The sequence below is a fragment of the Amblyomma americanum genome, chromosome 1, assembly GCF_052857255.1.
Source record: "Amblyomma americanum isolate KBUSLIRL-KWMA chromosome 1, ASM5285725v1, whole genome shotgun sequence".
Classification (NCBI taxonomy): Eukaryota; Metazoa; Arthropoda; class Arachnida; order Ixodida; family Ixodidae; genus Amblyomma; species Amblyomma americanum.
In genome coordinates this window covers 184,889,309-184,907,343 of record NC_135497.1, presented here as the reverse complement: position 1 = coordinate 184,907,343, position 18,035 = coordinate 184,889,309, and the positions used below count along the sequence as shown (strand labels likewise).

Below are 18,035 nucleotides of genomic sequence, written 5' to 3'. Positions count from 1 at the left end.
CCGCCTGGTCGCGTGACCCATTTACAATAGTCGCTTTTGTGTACTGCTACTGCTTTCTTTTAATTCGTAAAGCCTCATTTTGAACACCATGTATACGGGCTAAATAAATGTTTCAAAAATACACACAAACAAACATTTATTGCAACGCTTTAAAAAGATATAAGCTTCTAAATGACATTGCTTGCTTTTTTCGTGCTCTTAAGAAAATAGCGTCTTCATACGCGCACTGTGAAAAGAGAAAAAAAGTTTGGAAGATTTCGCTTCCATTTGTTCCTGTAGGCCGCGCTTCCGTCCGGTAGCCCCAACCGGAGTATCTCCGGCAAGCACATATTGCAATCTTTTAAAAATACATCGGCTCTGAAATGACGTTTCATACTTCCACATTCTGTTTTTGGATGTATGCAGCTTTTGTTAACGAAGGGGCTAATTCGCAGGTGGAGTGGGAATTTAGAAAAGTACTTCAAAACTTTCGTTTACATGCATTCCTGTGGGCTGTACACCCTGCACTTACCCCCAGCCGGCGACACCACTACCATCGCATCTTGCTTACGTCACTGATCGGTGCTGCTCTATAGCGTTCTTTGCATACCGACAGCTTTGAAGGACAGGTTGGCCATTTTATAGGCAGCCTTGGAAAAAGATGACGAAGAAGTAGTTGACAAAGAAGATGGTCGGTAGGTATGTAGGGTTTAACGTCCCGAAGCGACAAGTGGTGCTATGAGAGATGACGTAGTGCAGGGCGCCGGAATATTTTAGACCACCCGGAGTTCTTTAACGCGCGCTAACATCGCACAGCACTGGTGTTTTTGGGCCTCCATCGAAAAACGGCTGCCGCGGCCGGGATCGAGTCCGCGACCTTATGAAACAAATAACAAATTAGCCTTGATAGAATATGCGGGCTTCTACGGAAGCTCCTTCAAGGAGAAAAAGAACAGAAGAAAGGCAGCTTACGTGACGCGCGAAGACCTTCGTTTCTCCTCGCCCGGTAGCGCTTAGCGTTCCGAGGCATATAATGATACGACCGGAGGACAGGCATTCCTGCACTAGTCTCGTACAGCATTTGCGGCCATGTCTGCAACATTTGCAGCCTACTACGCCTTTTGGAACTCTTCTTTCAACGAGCCAGTTAGTCGAAATGGTGCATCAGTAGACTCAGTCTGAAAAACGCGGTCGATTATTGCAGAGAATCGCTGAAAATAAACTTATTTCAGTTAAGTTCATTTACTTTTATTTCCTTAAAAGCCCCCATTTCAGGGGGTGTTACACAAGGGGTGGGATTACACTTGAACAAAGAAAAAATAGCAATTATTATTAAGCAGTGAAGCTGATCAGTTACACGTTCTTGGAAAGCAGACGACGAAGCGATGCCGACGATGTCATAGGATAGGCCGTTCCAGTCTGAAGATGCTTGAAAAAAGAACGAAGCATAAAACGTAGTAATGCGCGATGGTGGGCAGGCAACTTGAAGTGGATGACCGGTGCGGTGAGATATGCGTGCTGCGGCGGTGATATGCGGTTCTTGATTGAGAGGAGAATAAAAGAAGACTTGTGAAAAAGGGAAAGGCTCGCAATGCGGGGACGATAACAGAGGGGCGGCTGTGCGGATATTGCTTTTGAAGATGAAATGCTGACATCGTATGAATATTAGAAACGAATGAATCGAACAGCACGATTCTGAACAGCTTCCAATGCAATGATTATAGATATACGCTTGATACGGGCTTCATATGGCAGATGCGTATTATAATGTGGTTCTTATAAGTGATTTATAGAATTTTACGTGTCATGGAGCAAGGCGCACGTGGCGCTTAAGAAAGCATAGTGTTTTGTTCAATGCTGAAATGATTTTACCAACATGAGCGCGCCGCGATAAATTGGAATAGAAGATGACTCCTAGTTCTTTATGTGATTGTACTAACTCAATCGCCATGTTAGATGCTAAATAATGGAAGTGATAGGGGCTGTGACGATGAGAGAGCCATGAGTTTACTTTTAATAGGAACGTGGAGCATTGGCCACTTGTTGCACCAATTTAGTACGCTGGTAAGATCTGTCTGAAGAGTGCATTGATCATGACAGTTACCAATGGTGCGGTAAATGACACAACAATCGACGAACATTTGAATACTGCAGGAAACATGCAAGGGTAAGTAATTATCTAATTATGCTATAGTAATAGGAGGGGGCACAAGACAGGTCATTGTTGAACGTCTGAGGTAACTGTGACTCGGTGAGAACGATTAATTAGAAATTCTTCGATCCATTTAACAAGATCAGAATGTAGGTTCAGCTTCGCAAGTTTTACTAACAGACGGCGGTGAGGGACTTTGTCAGAAGATTTCGCAAATTCTAGAAATACGATGTCAATCTGCCTGTTGTCAATATTAGTGCGCAAGTCGTGAAGGAAAAGTTCTAGTTGGGTTTCGCAAGAGAGGGCCTTATGAAACCCGCGTTTTAGGTTGTTTCTCGTCGCCGAAAAATCTTTATGCTCTGCAGAAGCACTGCACAAGAGAACATGCCTCAGTATCATTCGTCGGTTGTCACCAGGAGAAAAAAGCGCCGTCGGGCACCAAAGAACGGCTCCACTCGAAAGCGTTTCGCCATGACAGCGACGCCGTGAAAACAAACGGTCCGTGCTGCGACCACAATGCAGCAACGACCGGATCCCGCGGCAGAGGTCGCATCTCACGCTCCTAGTAGGCGCCAGCAGCACAGCGTTGCGCACTTCGCAGGAGATAAAGCCCCGGGCTTGAATTCGGGCCACACTTGTGCCGTCTTTACTCGCGGCGAAGGTCAGAAACGCGGCGTTCTGGGTATGGGTGCACTTGCGCCCGCATAATAATAATAATAATAATAATTGGTTTTTGGGGAAAGGAAATGGCGCAGTATCTGTCTCATATATCGTTGGACACCCGAACCGCGCCGTAAGGGAAGGGATAAAGGAGGGAGTTAAAGAAGAAAGGAAGAGAGAGGTGCCGTAGTGGAGGGCTCCGGAATAATTTCGACCACCTGGGGATCTTTAACGTGCACTGACATCGCACAGCACACGGGCGCTTAGCGATGTCAGTGCACGTTAAAGATCCCCAGGTGGTCGAAATTATTCCGGAGCCCTCCACTACGGCACCTCTTTCTTCCTTTCTTCTTTAACTCCCTCCTTTATCCCTTCCCTTACGGCGCGGTTCGGGTGTCCAACGATATATGAGACAGATACTGCGCCATTTCCTTTCCCCAAAAACCAATTATTATTATTATTATTATTATTATTATGCGGGCGCAAGTGCACCCATACCCAGAACGCCGCGTTTCTGACCTTCGCCGCGAGTAAAGACGGCACAAGTGTGGCCCGAATTCAAGCCCGGGGCTTTATCTCCTGCGAAGTGCAAGTTTGGAGCCGTAATTCGGGCGCGCCCTTCAGCTCGGAGGGCAGCTCTGGAGATAATGGTGAGTACGCTGCGACAGGCTGTATTTCCAAGTTCTGGTGCGCCTGCCTTACCTTCTGGTGCGTTGTGCTTCAGCTCCCGCTTGGTGTTCTCAGAAAGTGCCTTTGGTTGAATAGAGGGAGATCGAAACATGAAAGGATGCGGCACGGCCTTGTGTGCGCTGACGTTATGGGCGCGATAAACTTGCGGAAGTGGCCCATCCATCATCAAACCACGTGAGTCTAGTCAGAGTAGTTGGCAACCCTGTTTTCTTAACCCTTTAGTCTCGCCTTGCTCTTCTATATTAGGGCAGAAACCGGACCACATACGGACCGTACCTTATCTGCTAGTACTGTCTGTCATTGCTTAAATAAGTGGGCCCTTGGCTAAAATTACAGAAGCATGGATATCCAGGCATTTTCGCTTCGTGTATTGCTGTAATAAGTGCTCTGAATTTGTTAGTGGTTACATATTCTAATCTCACCCACAATTACATCCACCCGCGGCGCCTACCTGTCCCACCAGATGAAGTGCAACCTTTTCCCGTAAAGTTCCGATACTGAGTTCATTAAAATAATGCGTTTAACATTAAACTCATTTGTGCAGCACCCCTTCGAAATAGTCTCCCTTGCAGTCTATACACAGCATCCAGCGCTTCTTGGGGTCTTGGAAACAGTTGGAAAACGCTTCTTTTGGCAGGGCTGTCAGCTCCTTCCTCGTTTCGTCTTGAATGGCCTCCACGCTCCCCATCAAGCGACCTTTTAGAGCTCTCTTCACACGAGGAAACAGAAAAAAATCGCATGGGGAGAGGTCAGGTGAGTATGGCGGATGGAGAAGTACAGTAATGCTGTGCTTGGCGAGAAATTTTGTCACGCTGAGAGCAGTGTGCGGCCTTGCGTTATCGTGGAGAAGGCTGCATTGTCCAGATGCCCATAAGTCAGGGCGACGGCGTCGCAGTGCATCACGCATGTGTTGGAGCACGCAGATATAAAACTGCTGATTCACCGTCTGCCCTTGTGGGACGATCTCGTGGTGTATTAAACCTCTGGCGTCGAAAAAAACTATCATCATCGTGTTTGTTTTGGTCTTCTGTCGCCGCACCTTTCTCGATGCCGGAGAGCTTGTGGACCGCCATTTGGCGCTCTCCCTCTTTGCTTGAGGATCGTATTGAAAACACTATGTTTCGCCTTCAGCAATGATGCTGTCAACGAATGCAGCATCCTTCTCTGCCTCGGAGAGCAAATCAGCGCTCACTGTTGCCCGCGTGTCCTTCTGGTCCTGTGTGAGGGCGTGCGGCACAAGTCTGGCATTCGGCTTTCGTTTCCCCAAGTTCTCACGTAAAATTTGGTGGCATGTTGTCTTACTAATGTCGAGAGCATCTGATAGCATGCGGACTGTAATGGTGCGGTCTTACTGTACGATTTCCCTGATCCGAGCCACGTTGTTTTCATTCCGTGAGGTTGAAGGACACCCCTGCCTTGTGTCGTCTTCCACCGACGTTCTCCCCGAAACGAACCTCTTGTGCCACTCGAAAACTCGCGTCCGCTATAATGTCTCGTTGCCGTAAGCGTCACGAAGGAGCTCATGCGTCTGTGTGGCTGTCTTGCCAAGCTTCGCACAGAATTTTATGATTACACGCTATTCGAGGTGTACGTCCATCTCTCCACATTCACTCACAGTAGACTGCGCAGACAACTAGTGACAACGTATTTTTCTACATGTAGTGCCATCTGGTGGCTGCCACAACAATTAACATAAATAGCTCTAGTTAGCCCGAAAATGTTGCGCTACACATACGCACCAACATTTGTTTTGGCGAATCATTTCTAGAGAAGAAAATAAATCAGTCTCGAAACTTTACGGACAAAGGTTGTATTAATGCGACAGCGTTAAAGGGCTCCATTACGCAGAAATCCGGCGTCGACGTTGTCAGCGTTGTCAGCGTTGTCAGCGTTGTCAGCGTCGTGAGCGAAGAATCACAAGCATAACTTTCGCATCACTTGAGCAAAGGGGAAATCATCCTTTCTGATGGTCAGACTCTACGAAGCCCTGGTGATGGGCCGCATAATGTACCAAGTCCGTAGCATTTTTCCAGTTCTACCACAGTATGATAGATAGAAAACTTCGCACCCAAAGAGCCTAAGGGGAGCCCTTGGAGTACCGCCTGTGGCTGCGAATAATCAAGTTTTTCATTAGTCACTATAGAAGCCTCTAAACCTTTTGGTTTCACAAAGGTTATTAATGCAACTTGGTCGCCTCGGAGAGACGGCAGCCTGGCGAGCTCTTCTACAGCGCCTTCGAAAGAGATCTAAGTCCCCAGCTTACTTGGCACTTAACACTCGAAATGCCCTAGGTCTTACCTTTCGGAGACGGGGGCAGCGGTTAAATCTGCCTTGGTCATTTGAGAGTCTCGACTGTACTTTGATCAAGCCTGTGGTGTCGCAAGGCGGTGCGGGCAGGGCACCATTATTTGTATTCTTTTTACTGCCCACTCTGAAGTCAGCACTTTGATCCTTCCTCGCATTCGCGCTAAGCGGAGTACTCCTTTGTTGGAAACGCGTTCGTTCGTAATAAGTATTTCGAAAGATACTTTCACAACCATCTCTAAGTTTTCACCGATGGTTCCGGGGACGAGTTCAGCGGAGTTAGCGCAACAGCATTTAATGTCCTATCTTTGGAATACTGTCTGGTCTGTCTACCTTGCTTGGGTCCTGTCCTCCACAACTTTAAAGCATTGCCACTGAGGCTGCCTTGAGGAAGCTAAGGACTTTTCCGGCTCAACCTGTTGGGATCCTGACGGATTCGAAATCTTCCCTTCCGAGGTTAGAGCGTGGGTTCCACTCTGCAATGCCGACCCTAGCTTTTCTGTGCTTGGTACACCAAGTGCACAACAAAGGCTTTTGTTTACGCTTCCAGCGGGTACCTTCGCGAATAGGTGCCTTGGGCAGCAAGGTGGCGGGAAGCCTCCCCCATGAAGCCCTGCTTGCGGATCCACAAAGAGAGGTCCTTGAAGATGAAACGAGAGTTGTGAAGAAACTGTGCCCAACCGTTTCAAGTCTCTGTGATGCCCACCTAATCAACCGTGCATGAGCAAAGGACTAAAGAGACCTCAAACCACTTGCTGCGCCGCATTCGCGCGTGCTCTGTTCGCACTCCAACGTGAATGCATGAGACGGGTCTAGCAACGTGACCGCTGTGTGCATCATGTGGCGCATAGAGGGATCTAGGTCATTATCTTTTATGCTGCTCAGATTACAGCGCGGAGAGGCGTGTCTTATTCGCTGTTAACAAGAGGAAAAGAATGCCACACGGTTCACTTGAAGACACTGTTTACCCGCGCGGAAACCGGACATATAGGAAGGCGGCTTCCCGCTTTCTACTAAAATCCGTTAGAGACTTTTATCTAGACTCCAGATGGTGACAACAGCAGTTGAGTACTGTGGGCGTTAGAGTGTGTGTCGATGTTCGATGTTCTTGCAATCAATGTGTAAATGTCGTTACGGTGCGCAACTGCCGGCCCAGTAATCGCAAAGCCAACCCCACCAGTAGCTTACAACACCTCAACTCAACTCGACTGTAAAACGTCTGACCTTATGCAGGGCCTGAGGCCTCTATGCGTCTGTGTGCAGGCACCTGTACAACATTCGAACGCTTTTTTTAGTCAACCTATTCTACAAATAGACGTGAATGCAGGAATAAATGTAAATAGCAGAAACTCTGAAAAACCGGGTTTGACTTTTGTAGATGGAGATGTTTTATCATTAGTAGAAAATATGCTGTATATGTTTCTGTATAAACTTGAACTAACCTTCAAAGCTGCACACAGTCTTTAACTCTCTCTTTTCCTTAACTGCACAACGGCCCTCCGTTGTTCCAGATTTCAGATTTCTTCATTCAGCATTTTTTTTTCCAAATGGGATTTCAAGAAAAAAAATGCTAGGGTGGACTCGAGAAGTACCAATGTAGTAGCTCGACGAAGTTCTTACCCTGTCGTGGCATGAGCGACAAAGAGTCGCAATGAAGTGTAACGCATTTCTTCACATGGGGAAACGAAAATGAAATCAAGCCAAAGTCTACTTTATGTCCAGTCCATGCAGTTTGTGCATTAACGATATGCAAATGCGTTGAATGCAACAATAAGTTGTTTTTTTCTTCGTCGATCTCAGGGCGGCGAGCAACGGTTCGGTATGTGGACTAAAGAACTGGAAGACCTGATCTAAATATCTTATTGATGCAGCGTGTAATATTTTAGTTCATTGAGTTTTCTTCCCTTTCACAAGACGCCTTTGGTTTATGCATGAGAAGAAATACACATTTGACTTATTCCACCTTTGTTTAGAACGAATAAAAGCTTATGCAAGTTGGCTTTCTGCGCGTTACGCCAATTTATTTTCTTTTTTAACGTGTTTTTATTTTGGCTGCTTTGTTGTCAATTTACATAAAGCGCTGTACTTGGTATGCGCAGATCAGTAACTTGACTCCAAAGGCAAATGGTACGCATATTGTACTTTACGAGATCATTTTATCTCATCTAGTTCAGTTATTAGGACTGTGCGTTTTCTCTTACTGCGACGTACAAATTCAGATGTTTATAGCGAGGATTAACGTCAAAGGGAATAACGAAAGCCTTTCCAAAAGACTTGCGAAGTTTTCACTTACTCGCGAGTTTTCACACCTAGCCGCTGCTTCTTAACGAAACACAACTGCCGTGACAACTTTGAAGGCACGCATGAGCCCCTTCAAAGGCAAACAGAGCATCGGTTCGCGCATCAGCTTCACGGGTGTTCGGTGTATTGAAAACTTAGGCGGTAATATGTCGCTAAAAAGTGCGGCACCGAAACGCTCGCACGTGAGCACAGTACGCCAGCACAAGTCTACTAACTCGCTCGCGACGGCACTTTTATGTGAAAGTCGCATCGCATTTATTTCTGATACAACTTACACATACACTGTCCATTTTAAGCACCCGTAAGTTGTGACGTGAAATACGCTGTTAAAGCTTTCATTTTGTCTTCGCAATGACTTGCTCAAGTGATTGGAGGCCGAAATAACAACTGCACTTGGTCGGATGACTAAGACATTTTTCGTATGCAGGTGTTCTCCATTCACAATGAGAGAGCGTACACTGTCATCTACTCATTACTAGCACTCTACGCCAAACGATTCATGGAGTGACACCGAAGAATAGAAGTAACAACCTATGGAACAGTCGGGATATCAAGAACGAGGGAGCCAAACCATTTTTCGAAACACCAGCCAAACACAAATTATCTCAAGTGCTACCCAGCGGCGGCTGAGATTATGCGCAGTTTGACTAACTGTTCAGAGATTTTAATGTGAAAAATTAAGAATAGGAGGGCGCTATACAGTCTGTGGTGCTTACGCACAATGGTGTCTGGTTGTCTAAAAGAGCTATAGTAAAAACGCATGCTGCGGAATTTGTTTTGTTGACTCGGTGCTCATAGACTTTAGCCCGTTTAATTGGCCTGAAAGACTTACAGCCTGGAAATCGTGAAACTTTGAATGCCGTAAATCAAACGACCGACCTAAACAGGATGTAGGAAACCATCTAAGCGCAAGAGCATAAAACTTGGGTAAACGTGGCACCGAACCGCAATTCCTCTTGGGCACTGCGAAGAGTGAGCACATGTTTCCCTCGCTGAAGCTTTAGGAAATGTGGGCTCCTCTGGGAAGTTTGTGGAGGCCACGAACTGCTAATGAACCACCTGGAGAACACACGGCACGATAAGAGTTTTCAAAGCGGTTGGAAGCACTAAGCTTTTTGTTTTTATTGTCCGTAGCTTAATTTGGCAAGGCATTTGCAGCACTAGAACGCTGATCGCTGAGGGAGTCGCGGCCCATTATTTGAGTGGCCAACAGGGTATTTATTCGCTGCGCGTTCATTAAGAAACTCTCCTGCACACTCCCGTGAGGCCTGCAAGCTGATTGTAGTAATTGCGATCGAACCTTGTCTTACTCGTGAAAGAGGAGACGTGCAGGTAATACCGCTTGCTGTTTTTATATGGACCGTCACTGGGACGACTGCCGACAAAGATGAGCGCTGAGGGGGCGGTAGAGATGAAGTTCTCGTCACTTGCGTGTTGTCGCCATTACTAGAGAAAGTCAAAAAGGAGACATCAGTTGTCACAATGGCAGCAGAACGGTAACGACGCTCGGAAGCGCACTGTTAAAAGATATCTCATCATCGTGAAAAAAAAGATACTAGATTGATGGCTATTCGTACATAAATTGAGCTTTGCATACTTTAGTGCAGCGTGTCTGATGCTATTATACGAGCATCGAGAATACCAAGGATATTCTCAGCGTGTCGACCTGTCTTGCATAAACAGCACTGAAGTTCATTGATCGCATATCCGTTGACTAATTTAGTGTGTCATAGAAGAGCATGTGAAAGCGTTTGAAAGCGTGTAGGGATAAAATGAACCTGGCTTTCAGACGGATTACGGACGGCGTTCGCGTTCAAGGTTGTCGGGCAGTGCCGTAATTGGTGCGCCATCATCTGGGAGCGCCGCGAGTAAAACTGAGATGTGCTGCTGTCGAACACCACGCAAGTATCAGCCAAGGATGCAAAAGCTCACTCACAGTCCTTCCGTATTGAAACTGATCGTACACGAAGGGTCTCAAAAATCTGAGTTTAGAAGCACCTTTACCGCAGCGCACAACGTACTGACGAGCAATACGTGCATATATCGCTTGCTGTCTTTTTCTTTTTTGTCGTGAACGATCGGAAGGCGTTATGTCATGAACACGCTAAATGATGCTAGTGCTGTCATCTAGAGGAACGGAAAGGTGCTTCATGCTCTTTCACAGTGACAACTGTTAAGAAGTGCCACCGCAGCCTTGCGCGGAAGAGTGTCTTTATGCCAGCGGCGACGTCGAGGCATCCTTTTGCTTGGCGACCGGCACAGTCACGCTTTCCACCTTCGTTGTTCGCGCTCTCGTCCTGAAGCCGGTGCTGGTTGACTTGTTTCCGCGCATCGCGCCTCCGGTCTCGTCATCATCGCCGCCCAAGCGATTGCGCACAATTTGTGACTTGAGTGACTCTGTGTATCGCCGCGCGATCATCGAAGATATCTCCGTGAGTTGCGAGCGGCAGCAAATAAGTAGCGACCAAAGGTGTGCTACGTAGGCTCAGCGGCATTGTCCACAACAAGCGCGGCGCTCACTCCACGGAAAATTCCGGACGCATTACCACTTTCAGCAGCACTACACCGCTCACTTAGCAATCGGTTATGCGACGACTGCACAGGGAGTCCACTGCTCTCAGTTTAACGAATTCTACGGAATAGCCAGTAGATCCCAGTTTTCTTTTTGTGGTTGTCGTTAGTCGCACCACCGTCAATGGGGAGGTAACAGGATACGGTCGCCCACGATTCAGCGCCACGTTTATCGAAAAGGAGGGTGTCGACAGAAGCGCTTAGTCCCATGGCTCAACGGCTGGCACGTTGGACTGTGGCATGTATGTTTATTGTATTTCGCGCCATCGTCGGGGTGCCGATGGTTTGCCCTTCGGTCGCCACACAGAAACAAGCACGCAGTACCATGCAGCACCCGAGACAATCCACCTTGGTGCAGCTGGAAGTAAAAAAATGCTTCAAAGAGTGGAATTCTGCGCAAGAGAGCGCTTGCGTGCTACACGGGTTTAACAGGAGGATGCGTCGCTAGGCGCAGAGAGAAAAGCAAGAAGGGAAGCAGCGCAACGAGCTGCAACATAGTTTTAGCCATCGGGGCCCCGTAACACGTGCGATCAAGCGCGATGGAGCGAAACTCGACGTTCATCAGGCGTGGCACGTCGCGCACACCTGTCGTTTCGGTTTTTTTTGTTTCTCTTTTTTGCGGAGGAATCCGGAGCCAATATTCACGAACGCCTGCTCTACTGACTAGGAAAGGAAGGTTGAAAGTTTGGGCATCCAGGGCATGCGGGCGGTGCCGACGCGCGTGCCGCGTTCTCTTCGAGCGTTCGCTGTTGCTGCAGCTCCGCGTAGGCAACCACTGGCTTCCCGTAAGCTCCCTCGGGAGCACAGCCGGAGTTTCGGCCCCGTTGAGGGTTGCCATGGTCGCTCGACGGGAGCTCAAACCGCAAAAGAGGGTGAGATATTAAAAAAAGAAACGTGTTGAAAATCTATTCAAATAAGGCTTATCGACAAAAGAAAAAAAAAACGAAAACACGAATTTTGAGGACGTAGAGGATTAAACAGAGCGAGAAATGTACCGAACGGCGAGGGTTAGTGTCAGTCATAAGCGCGGAACAACAGGAATCAGGCAACGCGCGGGCACCGTGAGCGCTTACGTCTGAAAAAGTTATCAAAAGTCGGCGCTCAGAGTGTGCGTTCATTCCTTTGTCTCTGTTGTTCCTCGCTGCCGGTTCACATCTTGAACTACCAACTAGCCCGTCCCGGCATGTTAGAAGACTTCTTCTCATGGATCAAATCGACTTGTGATGTTTATTTATTTATTTGTTCGCTTATTAAATACCACGGACATGCTGCGTGTCTAAGCAGGAGAGGAAAAAAAACGCATAGGAATAGCCATGATTATGGCATCATAGAACTGAAAAATTGGCAAGAACGTTTGTACAATCTATACAGCCGTACGCAATAGCATGACAAATACACACTACAGTAATACACATAATGTTGGTACCTTGTAGCTAGGCGGACTCTGCCGCAGATGCGTCATCTGAACTTCACTGCAGTCCTAGCTCTGAGCTCTTTCTTGCACTACTCGAAGAAAATTATCTAAGCTGTCTGAACATTTGCGCGTTTCACGCTACAATCGCCTGGACGGCGGTCGCGACAATCGTTTTCTGGTTCTTTTGTGCCTATGTGCAAATGCGCACAGTGCATGAGATAACTTCGGCCCATAGACCACTATAAAGGGCACCAGCCTTTTTCCAACCCTAACCCCCCCCCCCCCCTCTTTTCACCTTCTTTCCTGCTCCCCAATAAAAACAATAAAAAGCTAGACTTTTCAGCTTCACCGCCGGTGGTGGAGTGACAGGTGTCGCTGTCATTTCTCCAATTTGAGAGGAAATCACTCCTTCTGTTTAAAATGTGCAGGAATGAAGCGGTGTCTGGGTTTTTTTCTTTCTAAATTCTTCGGCACATCTTTCCTTTATCTGAACTACCATCAAGCGTTCTTTGTACTTGGTTCAGCGTCGTGACACACCTTTTGGCTATCCTGCTCTCCGCGGGCCGTGACGAGCTCAATCGCTCGGTTCACACGCATGGTAGGATACTCGCGAGCGACCGCTTCTGCTGCGTTCAAAGCAACCAATCATCTACCATTGAACCCCGCATTGGAGAAAAAAATACGTACACGCACGCTACGATTCACCGTATATCATGAAGCCTAAATGCAAGGGTTTCCTCGGCGGCGCGTTGCAGCGAGGCTCGCGGCCCGTGTCCCGCCCGACTCGAGGCGCTGCGGCTGAACCCGCGATTCGATTTTCCGCGGCCCCATCGTTGGCGAGGACGACGTGCTCCTCCGTACATCTCCGGTAGGCGTGGCTGCTCGCCTGATAGCGCGCCTACCCCGTTCTCAGCTCAGAAGACTGTGTTCCTCCCTGCGCTGCTCTTGATGAAGGAGCGGACAGCCCGCAGACAGAGCGCCATCTGGGCTGGCTGCGGCCGTTGTGCTCCTAGGCCGAAAAGAAAAGGCCAGAGACGAGAAAGCTGCGTCCGCACTCGGCTCTGCGGCGACCTGTCCCCAGATCCCCCGTTTCTCGGCGCGGTGACTCGAGCGTGTCTCGACATGGAAGAAAGACGGGTACAAGTATTAGCCCTGCGCGCGTTGGTTTTGGAAGCGCCAGAGAAGCAGTTAAGTCCCGCCGGGGCGCTTTCGGGGCGTGTCAGACAGGCCGGAGAGCAGTGGTCCCAGACCGGGCGAGTATCCCGCGCCCCATTCTCCATATCAGTGCGCACTCTGGGATGAAGGCACCGAAAGAACGGATATAAACTGCACGAATGGACACAAGTATTGCCCAATAAAGAGAGTAGGCCACGAGGTGGAGTGCCACGCTGCCTTTACTTGGGAGCAGGGCGGAGGGAGTTGAGCAGTACAACAGAGGCATCTGTTGCAACAGCGGCCCACTCGCGACGCGCCCTCGCTGTTGGCGACATCAGATGATTGCAGCGGGATATTGTCCCCGTGTTTCAGCAGACGCTCGAGGCTGCTTAGTTTCCTGTCGGTAACAAAAGAAAAAGCTACGCACTGAGGTTCGGAACAGCGGCTGGTGCCCATGTGTCGTGGTTGAAGTAAAACGCACTGTTTTCTTTCAAGGCTCTTCGCTTTTTCCGTTTCAAAATGTAAGCACTCTATGAAATGCGCTCCTTAACTGATTTTGACATATCTGGTCCCCTGAAAAGCATGCGTACTTCATGCCAGAGAAAGAGAGTGGGCATTTTCCAGATCTTTTATGCCGACAGTTCACGAGGAATTATCGTCTTTAAGCAATGGCAATGCCCGACTCGGGCCGTGAGGGTATTACAAATAAATGAAAATGGTTTCCTTTATGCAATCAAGCTGTGCTGCGTTTCGTTACCGTAATTTTTCCATTTTCGATCCTACCGCATTTTTTTATTGCTTGAGTACTCAGAGGCGTTCGTAATAGTTAGCCAGGGCGTCCTCACTTTGTTTTCGCACGAAAAATCTATTTTCTTCGGCCGCAGTATTAACCCGTGAAGCGCAGCAGGTGCACCTTTCCTGTCCCGTTAGTTTTCTCTGCAGCCACAAGGAGGTCAAGTAACACCACTTACTCGTTTTTTGGCACGTCTTTAGCTCTAGCAGTTACAATCACAGCGTCCTTCACTGGCAGTGATGGAAGCCGCAAGCGCGGTTTACCGGTTTGCGGTGATTTTTTGAACTCAAATCACGATTTTGACCTTGACGATAACGGAGGCAGCGACTACTATATGATGGACGCTGACAGCTTCGGTGAGCCAGAGGCAGAGAATGGTGAAGAAATCGACTCTGCTCGACAACGAACCGCGCTGAACGCGAGAAGCTCTCCACGGACACTTCTTCGCTTCCCTTTCATTTTGCAGGTTGTAATAGATGAGCGTTTCTGCTCACCCAAGCATACTTTGCCTATTTTGTCTAACTTCGTGTAAATAGCCTTTCTTTTCAGCACGGTTTATTTTCAGAGTAAATGCATAATTTCGTTATGCCTAAGCATGTTTGCCTATTTCCTTCTAACTTCACGCCAATATTGTCGCTCAAAGGATTGAATATTTTCAAATAAGCTATGTAGACTTGTTCTCTGGAAGAAATTTCCTGGAAAACCGTGCAATAAAATAAAATCGAGAATTCGAGCTGCTTTTGTTGAATTTTTGCGGCGCTTAGTTAAAGCCCAACATAATTCTGCGCATATTCATGGTCAACAAATATCATATTAGCTACTATACCATGACCGGCACTCTGAATTACTTTGTATTTAACAGCTGCAGGTGCTGTAATTTTACGGAGGAAAACAGAAGAACGGTCAGGTACAACTTATACCATGACTTATTCGGTTTAGCTTTAGGGCACATCAGACAAACAGCTTACCCAATCTCACATAGCAGCGAATGTCCGGACCCCGTATAGTATCTGTTACGGGTCCAATTGGACTTATTTTTGGAAATGTGGCGGAGAGTTTCAAGGATGCTTTACTCCCACCACCGGTTGGCCCGGTATTGCACTACCTCCGGGATCGGCCTTGTCATTAGCGCATCTTTACTATCCTGTCTTTCTACCCCATCTTTCAACTCTCCTACTATCTGCACGCGGTAGCGATTGTGGCTCGGCTTGAGCCAGTGGGCAGGCCTGTGCACTTTCCTTTTCTTTCTTCCTGGCAGCAACTTCTCTCTCTCTCTCACATAGCAGCCAAATGGCACTGTACAACGTTACGCTTGTCGCAATATCTGCGAAGAGAGGCAACATGGGCACGTAACTATGGAACGCAATTTATTGTCACTAAAATAAAATCCGCAAGTGCACAATCAATTTGTTGTTGCCATGAGAGGCGGACGGTCGAGGGGGTGCGACATTTCAGTGCGCAGAAAAGGGCAATCTTCTTGTGCGCCCTAGCGGCACCCAATAGGCCGGAGAGAGTTTTGATGATAATATATGCACATCTTTCCGCGTGGAAGGGACGGAGAAGAAGATATAAACGTACCAAGCATCGGCAAAAGCAACGAGGCAGACGTCTACGTGTCATGCATTAGAGTCTAAAATCATCCTCCCTAGACCACATGTCATTAGGGCCTTTTCGAAGAAGTAACAATCGCGGACAACGAGGGAGCAAATAGAGGAGCCTCGCAGACGCGTAAGGAATGAAGTGCAGCGATGTGTGGCCGAAGCTGCCGTCGAAATCGTAGCGCTGAAAAGAGCAGAGACACCAGTGTTACACATCGAAGGCGCTCACACACAAACACACACGGAAGAAGCGAAAAAAATTTCTATGTATTTTCTGCTAACGAACAAGTTACGCGAAATTGAAAGAGACCGATACAAACGCCAGGCGCAAAGCAACGGGTTGTATGCGTCTTTGTAAATAAATACGAAATGCTGCAATGGTAAAAAAAAAGCGAAGCGATGCAGCACATACACTTAAGCATAAGAAAAGAAAGCTAAGATGAGGCGAAGGCAAAGACGCAGGCTGGTTTTGGTCTAAGATGAATGCCGTCTCGTACTGTAAAAGAAAACTGAAAACGAACCTTTCTTGTACGCCTTGTGAATGCCCTTCGTCAAAGAAGAAGCAGAGGTCGTCACGAAGCCGACGTGCCTGGACTTCGTTTCACATTGGTAAACATTTCGGCGCGGTTTTCCCATGTTCGGCCAGGAGCTACAAAGCAATGAAAGAAACGCAAGACAACGCTTACCATAAGTAACTGCACACAAAGGAGTAATAGCGAGGTGGAGAAGCACAGAAATCTGAGATGAGGACAGCTTCCAATTGCATGTGGATTGAAAAGGACAAGAGCTCTTGTAACATAGCTTTGGCATCCATTGCATTACGCTGTAGCGAATAGGCGCAGTGCACAGGGGCGCAGTGCACAGCCGATCGTCAGCAGTATTCGGCAAGCTTTCCCCGCCCCTTACTGGCCAAGCAAGCAAGGCTACGGGCCATGCCATCGTTTTGCTCTCGGCTCCGACACTACAGTACGGAGCAGACGCTCCGTGAACAGACAATGGTCCGGTGTTGTTCCTCAAGGTGGTAAACGAACACCTCCACTCCCTGCAGCATGAACAACCGCTTAAGGCGTCACAAAATATTCCCGTTCGCCGAAACTTTCCTCGTATGACGAAAAGAAACGAGAACGCAGGGCTTTCGAACAAACGTCGGAAGCCCGCTGTTTTCGAGGTCACCAGCCGCCACCTTGACGGCTTCAACCCTAAGAGGCTGTCTCGGGAAGCCGGCTCGAGCCTAAGCCGTTCGGAAAAGTCGGCTTACCTCAGCTTTGCCTGCCAAAATCCGTGCAAACTGGAGCGTGTTCGACGAGATGGGCCGAGCGACTGCTTTTTTCCGGGCGCGGACGGGACGCGGTCGCTTTTAATCACGCGTTCCCTCCTCTGCCGGATCTTGGGCGGGATGTAGAGTGGAAGCTACGAGCCGCGTCAGGAACTAATGCGGCCTGCGCACCATGGCTGTGCAGCGCCTCAGCGGCCCTGAAGGAAAGGGGGGGGGGGGGGGGGGGGGGCTCTAATCTTGTTTTCGTCGGCATGTTGGCGTAGGTGCGCGCCCGCCATCCCTGCGGGGGCCACTTGTTGGCGCACAGCCTACAACGGGAGCCTGCTGTCAGATGCAATTGTCACGATATCTTGCGGATCTCGCGCCGACACCCACTTCTTTGTATGTTCTCCTCGGTTTCCCGGTGAATATTTGCAACGCAGTTGTGAAAGGTGCTGAGACATTTAAGGTCCCGTGAAAAGAAGCAGTAACGCGCGCTTGACTTCTCAAGTCTTAGCGCCCCGTGAAACTGCGAAGAAAACTACGTATGAATGCAACACACTGGTTAGCAGCGCTGTTGGCTGTGTTTTGACGTAACAGCTTATCCGTCAAGAAATGCACTTTTTTATTTGTGCTTGTTCAACACATGGACCTGTAGGCTGTTAGTGCAACACGTCTCTTTTTTTTGTTTGGTTGTTTAGATTGGCCATTTGTGAAGTCAATATTACTCAATTAATGAAAAAGGATCCTCCAAAGCTTTATCGTGTTTGGTGTTGGTATTCATATCAGCGAATCGTTGTGGTGGAGGTATGTTCGCAGGATCTGTCGTTAAAGAAGCGTCCCGCGCCAGTCAGTCTCTTACAAATTTTTTAGACAGTCTATAGAGTGTCCATAGACTTCTGTCTATAAAGTCTATAGGCGCTCTGTAGACAAACCAAAGAGAACAGTCTACAGGCAATACAAATAGTATAGAGAGTCTATAGACAATCTATAGATTTATGGCCATACACTTTTAGTAGACTTTTGTCTTTAGACAGTCTATATACGAATAGTCAAGAATAAATACCTATAGTAAGGCAAGAGAGTCTATAAGAAGTGTATAGACTGTCTATATACCATTTTTGTAAGGGAATTACACGTGACCCCCCTCGCGCTCTTGATTC

General features: G+C 48.0%; 1 protein-coding gene and 1 long non-coding RNA gene across 4 annotated transcripts in view; one reads left to right on the top strand and one right to left on the bottom strand.

The window, feature by feature from the left end:
• Window positions 1-18,035, top strand: part of Ac76E (adenylate cyclase type 2 Ac76E) — a 466,144-nt gene that overhangs the window by 241,618 nt on the left and 206,491 nt on the right. The gene's annotated exons all lie outside the window — the stretch shown is intronic.
• Window positions 15,370-17,050, bottom strand: LOC144094070 (uncharacterized). Its single transcript, XR_013306398.1, has 3 exons — window positions 16,876-17,050; window positions 16,139-16,266; window positions 15,370-15,801 (listed from the first exon to the last, which is right to left on the bottom strand). It is a non-coding gene; the product is annotated as an uncharacterized LOC144094070 (long non-coding RNA).